The 12,404-nt window shown below is 39.0% G+C and overlaps 1 protein-coding gene across 3 annotated transcripts in view; it reads left to right on the top strand.

Annotated features, from left to right (window-relative positions):
- The window catches only part of NME7 (NME/NM23 family member 7), a 242,409-nt gene that overhangs the window by 187,766 nt on the left and 42,239 nt on the right, over positions 1 to 12,404 (top strand). The gene's annotated exons all lie outside the window — the stretch shown is intronic.

Below are 12,404 nucleotides of genomic sequence, written 5' to 3'. Positions count from 1 at the left end.
TACATATTTATTTCAATAAGTGTTGTTTAATATCAAATCTATCAGTCTTTTTATCTTTGAAGTCATGTAGAATGACCTCTATATGAATAATAATATTATAACTTACTATAATATTTATTATTTAATATTATCAAATATTAAATATTATTAATTAATATAATTTATCATTATTGTACTAATATTATAATAATTTCTACATAATATGTAGAAAAGCCTTCCCAAATATTTTGGTTTTGCTTTCTTACACTGAGATACCCATCTCACCTGGAATTTATTTGCTGAATGATGTGAGGTGTGGATCGAGTCAGCTGTCATAACATTGCTTTTTAAATCCTTCTGTTCTTTCATTGTTATTTTTCATTTATTGAATACTTTATGCACCTGTGCCTGTTTCTTAACTTTGCATTTTATTCCATTGGTCTATGCCAGAAAAGTATTATTTTTTATTGTAGTTTGTTTATACTTTTAAAATGTTTTCTTATTTATTCTCTGAAATTTATTCCTCTAAATGAACTTTACATGAGTTTACCAGTTTCTTATCCCACCCTCACAAGATGTCAGTGGGACCTTGACTTTACAATATGTTTATAAATTAATCTGGGTGTGACAAAGTATAATAATGTTCATCAAATGCATATATGGTATGCCTCTTTTATATATGGGTCTTAGTCATAGTGTATTACATTTATTTCTATGAGTTTTTGTTTTAGTTGCTATAAAGAATGACTTTGCTAGCTCCATTAAGACTGTTATAATTTGGGATGTTAATCTGCTAAAATCTTATCCAAACTGCACTGTGGAATGAAGCGTAGACATACATACTTCTGAAATGTAAAACTGTAACAATTTTGTTTTTAATTACCCAAAGTATTAACTATTTATACTTCACCTATTTTATAAATATTCCTTTTGCCTTCTGATAACTTAGAACTATAGATTAGGCTTTAATTCAGACTGTTGTTCAGTGAAATTTAAATATTATTAACCATGAATATTATGCCCATTAAAAATATTATCCAAGGTATGCTTGTGATTTTGCTCATATAATTTGAAATAGGTTATTATGGCCTGCAGTTTACAAAGCCATTTACTAAGTAAAATCTCATACCAAACTACACAGGAGATCTAATTGCAGATTAATGGCTGTGTGGTTCAGAGAATTAATCAAAAACCAGAGACTGGAGCTCCAATAGCCTCCTTTCACCTTGCTGATAATTCATACTTGATGTGCCCTGGAATAAGTCACTTTTTCTTCCCATTTTTCTCTTCTCTTATCAACAAAATGGAATAAAGTGTGCTGATACCATCAGGGGATATTCTGTTAGTTAGCGATTAACTATTTGGAGGTTGTTACTTAGCTTTAAGTGGTAAAATATTATTTAAGGGGGAAAAAAAAAAAAACTGTGAGGCCCAAAGAATTATCTGCTTATAGGTTTTTAAAGTGAAATTCAAAGTGACACAAAGACAAGCTCTCTGGACAGGAGCTTTCCTTTGCACTTAGATCTACTATTCATGAAAGGAATATTCTTTTGATGTAGAGTGACCATAAAGTGTGTTGCCCAATCCAGAATTAAGCAGATAGGATGTGAGAACAAAAGGTATAAATAAGAACTGTCCTTGGCACACTGGAGTCACGGGTGCCCTAGTTATATGGAAAGAAGGAACAACCTAGTTCTCCTTTTTCTCATGTGATGTTTACTGAGCTAAATTTATTTGTGTCACGTGTGTGGAGCTCAGAAAATATGGTGTCAATTTATATTTTGTCACTATCCATTATCTTATTTAGTTATTCTTACAGCAAAGAATTATAGAGTGCATTTTAAGTTGCTGACTTTAGGATTTCAAAATCAAACGACATTTTTTCTGTCCTCATTGAGTTTACAGTAAGTCGTAGAGGTCAAGGATCTTAGCATGAGTGTAAAAATCTGATGTCATTGAATGCTGCTATTGTGACAGCCCCTTTTGTGGTTATAGGGAAAAATGACAGCCTCATTTTAGTATGAGACATTCTAAGATGTTATTTTGCTGGTGCCATGCACAGAGACTATTGGTGGTAATTAGGAAGATATTAAACTTATGCTTTCAAGAAAGCATTCATGGAAAATGTTTAGCTTAACTTGTAATAAAGAAATAGTAGTTTTCTACTAGTGGCAAAGAAGTTTTAAAGTATCAGTGCCCGCTTCTGGTAAGGCTACAGTAATATTGATACCCTTATATTGCTGATGACAGCTATGTGGTAATAGGTATTGAAAGCCATGGGATTTTTTTCATATACTTTGTCCCAGAATTCTACTTAGAATCACACCAAAGGGGAGAGGTAGCAGCACAGCTCCTAAATGGGAAATTCATTTAAGAAGTATTTGTGGTACATGGAACTCTGCTCACTGTTATGTGGCAGCCCAGATGGGAGAGGAGTTTAGGGGAGAATGGATACATGTATATGTATGGCAGAGTCCCTTTGCCATTCACCTGAAACTATCACAGTATTGTTAATCGGCTATACCCCAACACAAAATAAAAAGTTTACATTAAAGAAATTTTTTTTTAAAGTGATATGAGGGAACTCTCTGGTTGCCCAGTGGTTAAGACTAGGTTCTTTCACTACTAGGGCCTGGATTTAATCCCTGGTCAGGGAAGTGAAGGTCCTGCAAGTGGTGTGGCAAAAAATAATAATAATAATAAAATGAAATAAAGTATTTTTGGTAATTAAATTGAAAATAGAGTGCATATCTAAAGATACATCAATGTTCTTCCTCTGATTAAGCTTCCTTGATGCCTGTAGTCTGCAGTAAAGGTCCATCTGTGTGTTTTCATAGCACTTTCCTTTCCTCTGATACGTCAGTGTGGTCAAGAGTCAACACAGATCTGTGCTCTAGGCCCTAGAGTCTAGGGAAAATTGCCCAATTCATTGTGCCTAGGATTCCTCATTCTGTAAAAAGAAGATAAGAGCAGTGTTGGACCTATCAGAGAGCATAGTATCTAACACATGTTACTTATTGAACAAATGATAACAATTATATTATTTCAGCACTTATTTTGCTTATAGATTATTTCCCATGAGACTTGGTACTTGTAGGGAAGAGATTCTGTCTTGTCTGGCCTAGCGAAACCCTTTGCTAAGTCAGTTTTGAAAGAAAAAATGGAATAGTTTGGTTAAATATAGTTCATGTACTAATCTCTAACCTTTTTTCTTTAATGTTGATAATGCAGACTCTACAGTAGTGGTTTCTAGCCTTGGTTGTAAGTTAGGATCACCTGGGCAGTTTATAAGTACTGATGTCAAGACCCAACTGTCAAGATTCTAATTTTTTTTTAAGTTATTTCAAGCTTAGTATACAAAATTTTTAAAAAATAGATGTCTGGGATTAAGTTGCCAACATAATGTCCCATTTTTCTGAATATTTTAATGTGTATTTTTTAACATAAAGGAATATTTTCCTACATAACCATATCAGTTCAGTTCAGTCGTTCAGTTATGTCCAACTCTTTGTGGCCCCAAGGACTGCAGGACACCAGGCTTCCCTGTCCATCACCAACTCATGGAGCTTGCTCAAACTCATGTCCATTGAGTCGGTGATGCCATCCAACCATTTCATCCTCTGTCGTCCCCTTCTCCTCCTGCCTTCATTCTTTCCCAGCATCAGGGTCTTTTCTAATGAATCAGTTCTCTGCATCAGGTGGCCAAAGTATTGGAGTTTCAGCTTCAGCATCAGTCTTTCCAATGAATAATCATCCTGATTTCCTTTAGGATTGACTGGTTTGATCTCCTTGCAGCCTAAGGGACTCTCAAGAGTTTTCTCCAACACCACAGTTCAAAAGCATCAATTCTTCGGTGCTCAGCTTTCTTTATAGTCCAACTCTCACATCCATATAGGACTACTGGAAAAACCATAGCTTTGATTAGACGGACCTTTGTTGGCAAAGTAATGTCTCTGTTTTTTAATATGCTGTCTAGTTTGATCATAGCTTTTCTTCCAAGGATCAAGAATCTTTTAATTTCATGGCTGCAGTCACCATCTGAAGTGATTTTGGAGCTCCCAAAAATAAAGTCTGTCACTGTTTCCATTGTTTCCCCATCTATTTGCCGTGAAGTGATGGGACTGGATGCCATGATCTTAGTTTTATGAATGTTGAGTTTTAAGCCAGCTTTTTCCCTCTCTTCTTTCACTTTCATCAAGGGGCTCTTTAGTTCTTCGCTTTCTGCCATAAGGGTGGCCTTATCTGCATATCTGAGGTTATTGATATTTATCCCAGCAATCTTGATTCCAACTTGTGCTTCATCTGCCTGGCACTTTGCATGATGTACTCTGCATATAAGTTAAATTAGCAGGGTAACAATATACAGCCTTGACAAACTCCTTTCCCAATTTGGAACTCTTCTCCTTTTCTCCAAAATGATGTATCATAACCATAACACAAGCATCTACATTAGGAAATTAATGTTGATGCATTACTTCTATGGAATCTTTAAACTCTGAGTTTTCCAATCAATAATAAATGGATCCAATAAATAATAAATGGAAAGTGTTCAGGTCAGAATCTTGCATTGCATTTAGTTTCTCTTTAGTTTCTTACAGTCTAGAACAGTTCTCAGATTTTCCTTGACCTTGACACCTTTGAAGGTAATAAGGACAGATTGTTATTTAATTGATCCATTCATTCCTTTGCTCCTCAGAAACCTCTCTAGATGGCTTCTACCTACAGTCCATACCAGATACTGACATTTTTATTTGATGATATGGCATATATTCTGTATGCAGTGGCATCTGTTGACTCTCTGTCCATGAAAGTGCATGATGCCTTTTTGTTTTGTGACTCTTGTTTGCTTTGTGTCTCCCCTGCCTTCAATGTTAGTCCTCCTCCTACCCATGTCATTGATGATACAAATACTTCTGAGGGTCAGTTTGATTTTCTCCTTGCTTTATCTCTCCCAAAGCTTTACTGAAAAAGTATATTCCTTTGCCTTTCCTTTACTACTGTAGTCTGTCCTCAGGTCCATCTTTCTCTGATTATCTTCAACACTTTACTGTAAAGTGTATTGTAATTGAAATTCTCAAATTTGACTAATAGGTGTATGGTAGAAAATTCAAATATGTTTGAATCTTGAATTCTGTACACCAAAGTGATGTATCAGTCATTCATCCAGATATTTACATTTTTAACAAAACTAAAAGCACTGGGGACACAGCAGTAAATAGGGTAAGTGTAGCTCTTGCCCTCAGGGAGCTTACCTTCTAGGCAACAATAATCATAGCAATTGTTTTATAGAATGATGAAAATATGGATCTTTTCTCTGTTTTTTTTTTCCAAATGTTCTATCACTTGGTTATATCACTTCTATAGCTATAAAAAGAAAATTTAAGAAATACATTAAATATTTCATTGTAGGTATGAATAGTCAATCAACACAAGTCTGAATTTGGTTGTTATTTGGTAGTTATTTCTTTACTGCTTCTTCTAGTACATTCTGGAAGAAAAAGAATCAAGCATTAACCGGAAATAAACATAGGTAGAGGGTGAATAAGATAATTGGACAGGCCTGGATTTTTTGGCTGTGGTTAGTGTAGGCTTCTGCACACACTAACACTAGCTTTAGTTTCTATCTTGAAGGAAGAGTTATGATTTTTACTAGTATATTGTCCAAGAGGGAACAACTTGTACAAAGACAAGAGCAAATAGCTTTCTCTAAGAGATCTGAAAATAGTTTAGTAAGGCAGGGGCTTTGACCTTGACATGGAAAATGACAAGAGATAAGGGTTGAAAAATCAACAAGGGGCTTGTAACGTCCTATTAAGACATCTGAACTTTATCCAAAGGGCAACAGAAATCCAAATACATGTTTTACGCAGGAGATTAGCACAATCATTTCTGTGTCATAGGGGCCACTCTGGCTACAGCGTGGAGACAAATCAAAGCAGAGTTGGGGAAATCAATCTGGAGGGAGACAGACCTCCTAGGGAGAAGGCTATTAAGATAATCCAGAAAAAAAAAAAAAAGATAATCCAGGGACAGATTCTGGTAGCCTGAATGGCCACGACAGTGGAAATAGCCACAAGCAAGAGCTTGGAAAGATTTTGGGGGGGGGTGTGGGGTGGGCGGGGGTGTGGAGTGTATACATGACAACCACAGACACTGTGGCAGATATGACAGATAACCTGAGGGAATGAAACAAGATTAGCTCCAAGCAAAGATGCTGGTACAGAAACTACCGTCTTTGTGATACCAGCATTTCTGAGACCAAAGGTTTTTTTTTGTAAGTTTGATGTCAGAGCCTAACCTGATCTTATATATGACATCCTACCTGGGTTCGATCCCTGGGTTGGGAAGATCCCCTGGAGAATGGAACAGCTACCCATTCCAGTATTCTGGCCTGGAGAATTCTATTGACTTGGGGTTGCAAAGAGTCGGACACAACTGAGCGACTTTTGTCTTCACTACTTTTTAGGGCTTCCCAGATAGCTCAATTGGTAAAGAATCCACCTGCAATGCAGGAGACCCTGGTTGGATTCCTGGGTCAGGAAGACCCTCTGGAGAAGGGATAGCTACCCACTCTAGTATTCTTGGGCTTCCCTTGTGGCTCAGCTGGTAAAGAATCTCCCTGCAGTGCTGGAGACCTGGGTTCGATCCCTGGGTTGGGAAGATCCCCTGGAGAAGGGAAAGGCTACCCACTCCAGTATTCTGGCCTGGAGAATTCCATGGACTGTATAGTCCATGGGGTCACAAAGAGCTGGACACAACTGAGCAACTTTCCCTTTTCCCTTTCCCTCAATATCTGTGTGGGTTGTTTCCAGGACCCCTGTGGATGCCAAAATCTGTGGATGATCAAGACCCTTATATAAAATGTAGTCCACCCTTCATACCCCATGTGTGTGGAACCCACAGATATTGCTGCAGAAATGTTACTGTGTTAAATTGTCAGGGAGCTTTCTTAACTTGATGTTGTGGGAACTACAATCATCATTTCTGTGTTCCAGGCTTGAAAAGAGGAAAAGCAAGGGGCAAAAGGTGGAAAATGCCAGCTCAGCCATCACCCTCCTCCTCACCAGCTTTAATATGCTTTTCCAGAAGCCACACCCAACAACTTCTGCTTAAGATTTGTTTGCTGGAATTTAGTCCCACAGCCACCCCCTTCTTCAAGGGAAGCTGATCAATGTAGTTCTATTAGTTGAGAGCATTACTACCTCCATAAAAATCAAGTTTTGGCTAGAATGCATAAAGGGAGGGGGTGAAGAGCAGTGTCTGCCATAGGAGGTCAACAGGGTAATAGGGTTATTCAGCCAGGAACCAGGTCTCCAGTAGACTTGGCCCCTGCCCTCCCCTAGTATGGTAGTTCTCAAGCTTCATCCCTGACCAGCAGCATCTCCATCACTTGAGAACTTAGTGGGACTTAAATTCTCCAGCCCCAGTGTAGACCTGCTGACTCAGAAATTCTGGAGATCAAGCCCAGAAATCTATACTTTAACAGGCCCTCCTGGTGATTCCCCTAAAGGCTGAGAACCACTGCCCTGGTGCAATGGTTCCCAGCTCATGGCACATCAAAACCACCTGTGGAATTTTTAAAACCACATGTACTAGGAGCTCCATCTTAGAAGGTGCTGGGTAAGTGAATCTTGGATCCGTTTCCTATAAATGCATTTTTCTTATGTTGTAGGTGATTTTGATGTAGTTAATAATTAAATGAACATTTGGGAACCACTGCCCTTCAGACTTTTTGGAAAAAGTTGGTCATGATCCTCTTGAGAGAAACCTAGACCCTGTGGGTAGGTCAACAAAGGGGTTAATTTGCTTTGAAAACTCAGTGAGAATCAGAAATAGGAACAACCTCTGAGATTTGAGATGATCTATAGTCTTATCTACTTCCCAGGTGACTCAGTGGCAAGGAATCTGCCTGCCAAAGCAGGACATACAGGTTTGATCCTTGGGTCAGGAAGATCCCCTAGAGAAGGTGATGGCAACCCACTCCAGTATTCTTGCCTGGGAAATCCCGTGGACAGAGGAGCCTGGTGTGGGTTATAGTCCATGGGGACACAGAGTTGGACACGACTTGGTGACTGAACAATAACAACGTAGCCTCTGTCAATGGATATAGCTGCAGCCAAGGGTTGTTATACTTCCACGGAAATCCCAGTCTCTGGGGCAATCTTTGGCTCCTCAGGAAGGGAGGCAGCTATGACCTGATTGAGGACCTGGATTTGGGGGGAAGGCTCAATGTCGAGGCTGCCATAATGCCCTCCCAGGGAGTAACTAGAAGCCTGGGATGTATGTGTGTGTATGTATAAGCACTGATTCATGCTAAGGCTAACAAGGACAGAGGCCCCAGATCGCTCACAGCTGAAAACAGTTCTCCTCAGACCCTTCACATCTGCACTCACAAATTAGCCTGGGCATGTGGCTCAGTGTGTGCCAGGAACCAAGTCACATCTTACCCTATAGTTGTGTAGGTGCCTTGAGGGCCCTGATCTCTCATAGGCTTTTTGTCTAGCGTAGCATACTGCACGCTTTTAGTCAACGTCTGTTGAGTCGACACAGCCGGGAATTGGGGGAATGTATCATGAATGGGGTCAGTGCACCTCCATCCCTCTGTCTGTCTTCACATGGCTGAAAAGGCACAGCCTGATGAGGGTGAGCCCCACTGTCAAGGCCACATCCCACCTTTCCTTCCACTTCCAATTGTCAGGAAAGTCTACTGCTGCCAGTATCCTTTATTGCTGACAGTGTATATAGGCCAAACCTGAAATGTGTGTGTGGAGAGCTGCTGGTTTGCATCGAGTTTTCTTCCTTCTCAAACATAATATTTTAAAAGTTTCTACATTAATCTTAAAAAATCCTGAAACCATAAGAAGCATTAGGCTATCAAATTGTAATTGTTTATGGTCTAGTTATTATTTCATCAGAATTGGTTATTTTCTCTGATAAAAGAATCTATAAGGAGCAAGTTCAGGTTCTCTCTGTATCCTGCCCCATGTGGAGCTCATGTTCCTTGCTGGGTGACTTTGATTACTTTCACCTCAGTTTCACACTCTCTCAGGGATCAGCGATCTCTAGGATTTCCCTCACTTAGCTTAGCTGGGACTTTAATTTTCTATTCAAGACAGTAGTGGAATGCTGGCATAATTTATCATAAACAGTCATAATACCTGCTTACATCATGGAAATTTCTATAGAAATTTATAGATACTATACTATACTATAATACTATAATAACTATGCATTCGTTCTAATGACTGAAATGACATTACATAAAGTGAGTTCACAGGTCCCTAGATCCTTCAGTCACTCAATTACAGCTTCAGCTCCAACTTTCTTAGGTCAACTGTTTTCTCACCCTGAGAAGTAACAAGCCTAATCACTTACGGTCTATATTTAGTATCATTTACCCTACCTTGGGGCTTCTCTGGTGGCTCAGATGGTAAAGAATCGGTCTGCAGTGTAATGCAGAAGACTCAGTTCAATCCCTGGGTCACGAAGATCCCCTGGGAAAGGGAATGGCTACCCACTCCAGTATTCTTGCCTGGGAAATCCTGTGGACAGAGGAGCCTGGCAGGCCATACTCCATGGGATTGCAAGAGTCAGACACGACTGAGCAACTAACCCCGCCCCCCACATCCCATTTTGAATAGGCACTTATAAAAACATTCACTGTAGGCTCTAGGAAATAAATCTCAATTAATTCTTTTTGTAAAGATTGATTAGTCAATAACCATGGCAAATCCCTACAAAATAAATTAGATGAAGAATTATTGGACTAAAAAATGACCTTAGAGGGGCATTTACAAACCTCCAGATATTTTATCTCAGCACTTTCTCATCTTCCCTACCTAGTTGGAGAGTTCAGTCAACTTTGATAAAGTCTGCAACCTTTATCAGCAGCAGAATCCACTGGAGGCCTTTTTAAATACAGAGATGACTGGTCTCTCCAGAGCTTCTGATTCAGTAGGTTTGCACTTCTCTTTAGTTCCCAGTTAACCCTGGTGCCCTCATGCCGTCTCATGCCCACACTTTGAGAACCACTGCCCTAGGCCAAATGTCACAGCATGCCCTTACTCTGCTAAGTCAAGTTGTTGTCTTAGTTAATTGTTCTCAGACATGGGATTTCATAGACGTAGGGACATTTGCAAAAATAAACCAAGCAATGAACAGTAACAAAGCCTGAACTGAGGATAGGTCTAACAATCAACTTTAAATATTCACCAAATGAAGATTTTATTTTTAATTGTTTCTCGTCATCACCATCATTTTGTTTTGAAAGGACATTTAATTGCCAACAACATTTAGTCACAGAATAATGGCCTGTCTCTTCAATTGGGTAAATTTAGCTTTACTCAAAGGGCTTCCCAGGTGGTGCTAGTGGTAAAGAACAAACCTGCCAATGCAGGAGATGTAAGAGACGTGTGTTTGATCCCTGGGTAGAGAAGATTCCCTGGAGGAGTGCATAGCAACCCGCTCCGGTATTCTTGCCTGGAGAATCCAATAGACAGAGGAGCCTCTCAGGCTATAGTCCATGGGTCACAAAGAGTTGAACATGGCTGAAGTGACTTATTACAGCACAGCACAGCTTTACTCAGAACTCACTTTATTGTTATGACATACCAAGGGCACAGTGGTGGAAGCAATCTGCTACAGGTACAGGCAAAATGTGGTTGCCTTTTCTGTAGATACAAAAACAAAGAACAAAAAGCCTTTCTAATTGGATGGAAAGGTATAGTTTTTTTTTTAGTTTTAAATTTTTATTGGAGTATAGTTGATTAACAGTGTTGTGTCAGATTCAGGTGAACAGCAAAGTGTATCAGTTATACATATATCCATTCTTTTTTAGATTCTTTTCCCTTGTAGGCCATTACAGAGTATTGAGCAGAGTTTTCTGTGCTATACAGTAGGTTCTTATTATTTATGTAATTTATACAGTAGTATATATATGTCAATCCCAATCTCCCAAATTATCCCTCCCCACCCTTACCCCTGGTGACCATAAATTTGTTTTCTATATCTGTATATCTATTTCTGTTTTATGGATAAGTTCATCTGTACCCTTTTTTTGTTGTTTTAAAGATTTCACATAAAAGTGATATCATACAATGTTTGACTTTCTCTGTCTCACTTCACTCACAATACTTAGGCTCAAGTGTGATGATATAGATGTGGACGTAAAAATAACTATCATTTCCATATATAGGGGATGGTAGCTTGCTGATATGTATGACACAAAGTGGCTACTTAGGCTCTAGAAAGCTGGAAGCAATCAAAGGTTTTTGAATAGGGCAGTGACCTGGCAAAGTAGGTCAAAACGTTAACCAGGCAGCAGAGTTTACATGAATAGATAATAGGAGTAATGGAAGCATGTACTCTAAGCATCTAGTAAGAAGTCTTAAGGACTTAGCAGTCTAAAATATTTGTTTGTTTAACTGAAGTATAGAAGATTTAAAATGTTGTGTTAGTTTCAGATGTATAGCACAGTAATTGTTATACACACACACACACACACACACACACACACATCAGTTCAGTTTAGTCGCTCAGTTGTGTCCAACTCTTTGTGACCCCATGGACTGCAGCACGCTAGACTTCCCTGTCCATCACCAACTTCTGGAAATTGCTCAAACTCACGTCCATTGAGTCAGTGATGCCACCCAACCATCTCATCCTCTGTCGTCCCCTTCTCTTCCTGCCTTCAATCTTCCCCAGCATCAGGGTCTTTTCTAATGATCTATTCTTTAAATTCTGCTCTGCCACTTCAGTTCAGTTCAGTTCAATCACTCAGTCGTGTCCGATTCTTTGCAACCCCATGAATCACAGCACGCCAGGCCTCCCTGTCCATCACCAACTCCTGGAGTTCACCGAGACTCACGTCCATCAAGTCAGTGATGCCAATCCAGCCATTTCATTCTCTGTTGTCCCCTTCTCCTCCTGCCCCCAATCCCTCCCAGCATCAGAGTCTTTTCCAAAGAGTCAACTCTTCTCATGAGGTGGCCAAAGTACTGGAGTTTCAGCTTTAGCATCATTTCTTCCAAAGAAATCCCAGGGCTGATCTCCTTCAGAATGGACTGGTTTAATCAAGTTGCTTAAAATATTGTGCATCAGTCCCCTCACCTTAAGATGAACATAATGACACATCTCCAAAGGTAGTTATAAGAAATAAATTAGTTAATATACATAAATCAATAAGAATAGGAAATATTCAATAAAGATAACAATAGTTATTATTATATGTATCATTATTATCAAAATCCTTACCATTACATTTGACTATTGGAAAATAAATATATCAGAGTCAATGGGAAAGCTATAAATTTTTTGTTGTGCCCATTAAGTGTCAGGCCTGTTCGGCTCTTTCACAAACAATATCCCCAGTTAAATTAAAGCTGTAAGTATAGTTTCACTGTCAGAAACCACTTAATTCTATTTTC

This window comes from Capra hircus, chromosome 16, assembly GCF_001704415.2.
Source record: "Capra hircus breed San Clemente chromosome 16, ASM170441v1, whole genome shotgun sequence".
NCBI classification, from domain to species: Eukaryota; Metazoa; Chordata; class Mammalia; order Artiodactyla; family Bovidae; genus Capra; species Capra hircus.
This window is presented reverse-complemented; position numbering and strand designations above follow the sequence as displayed.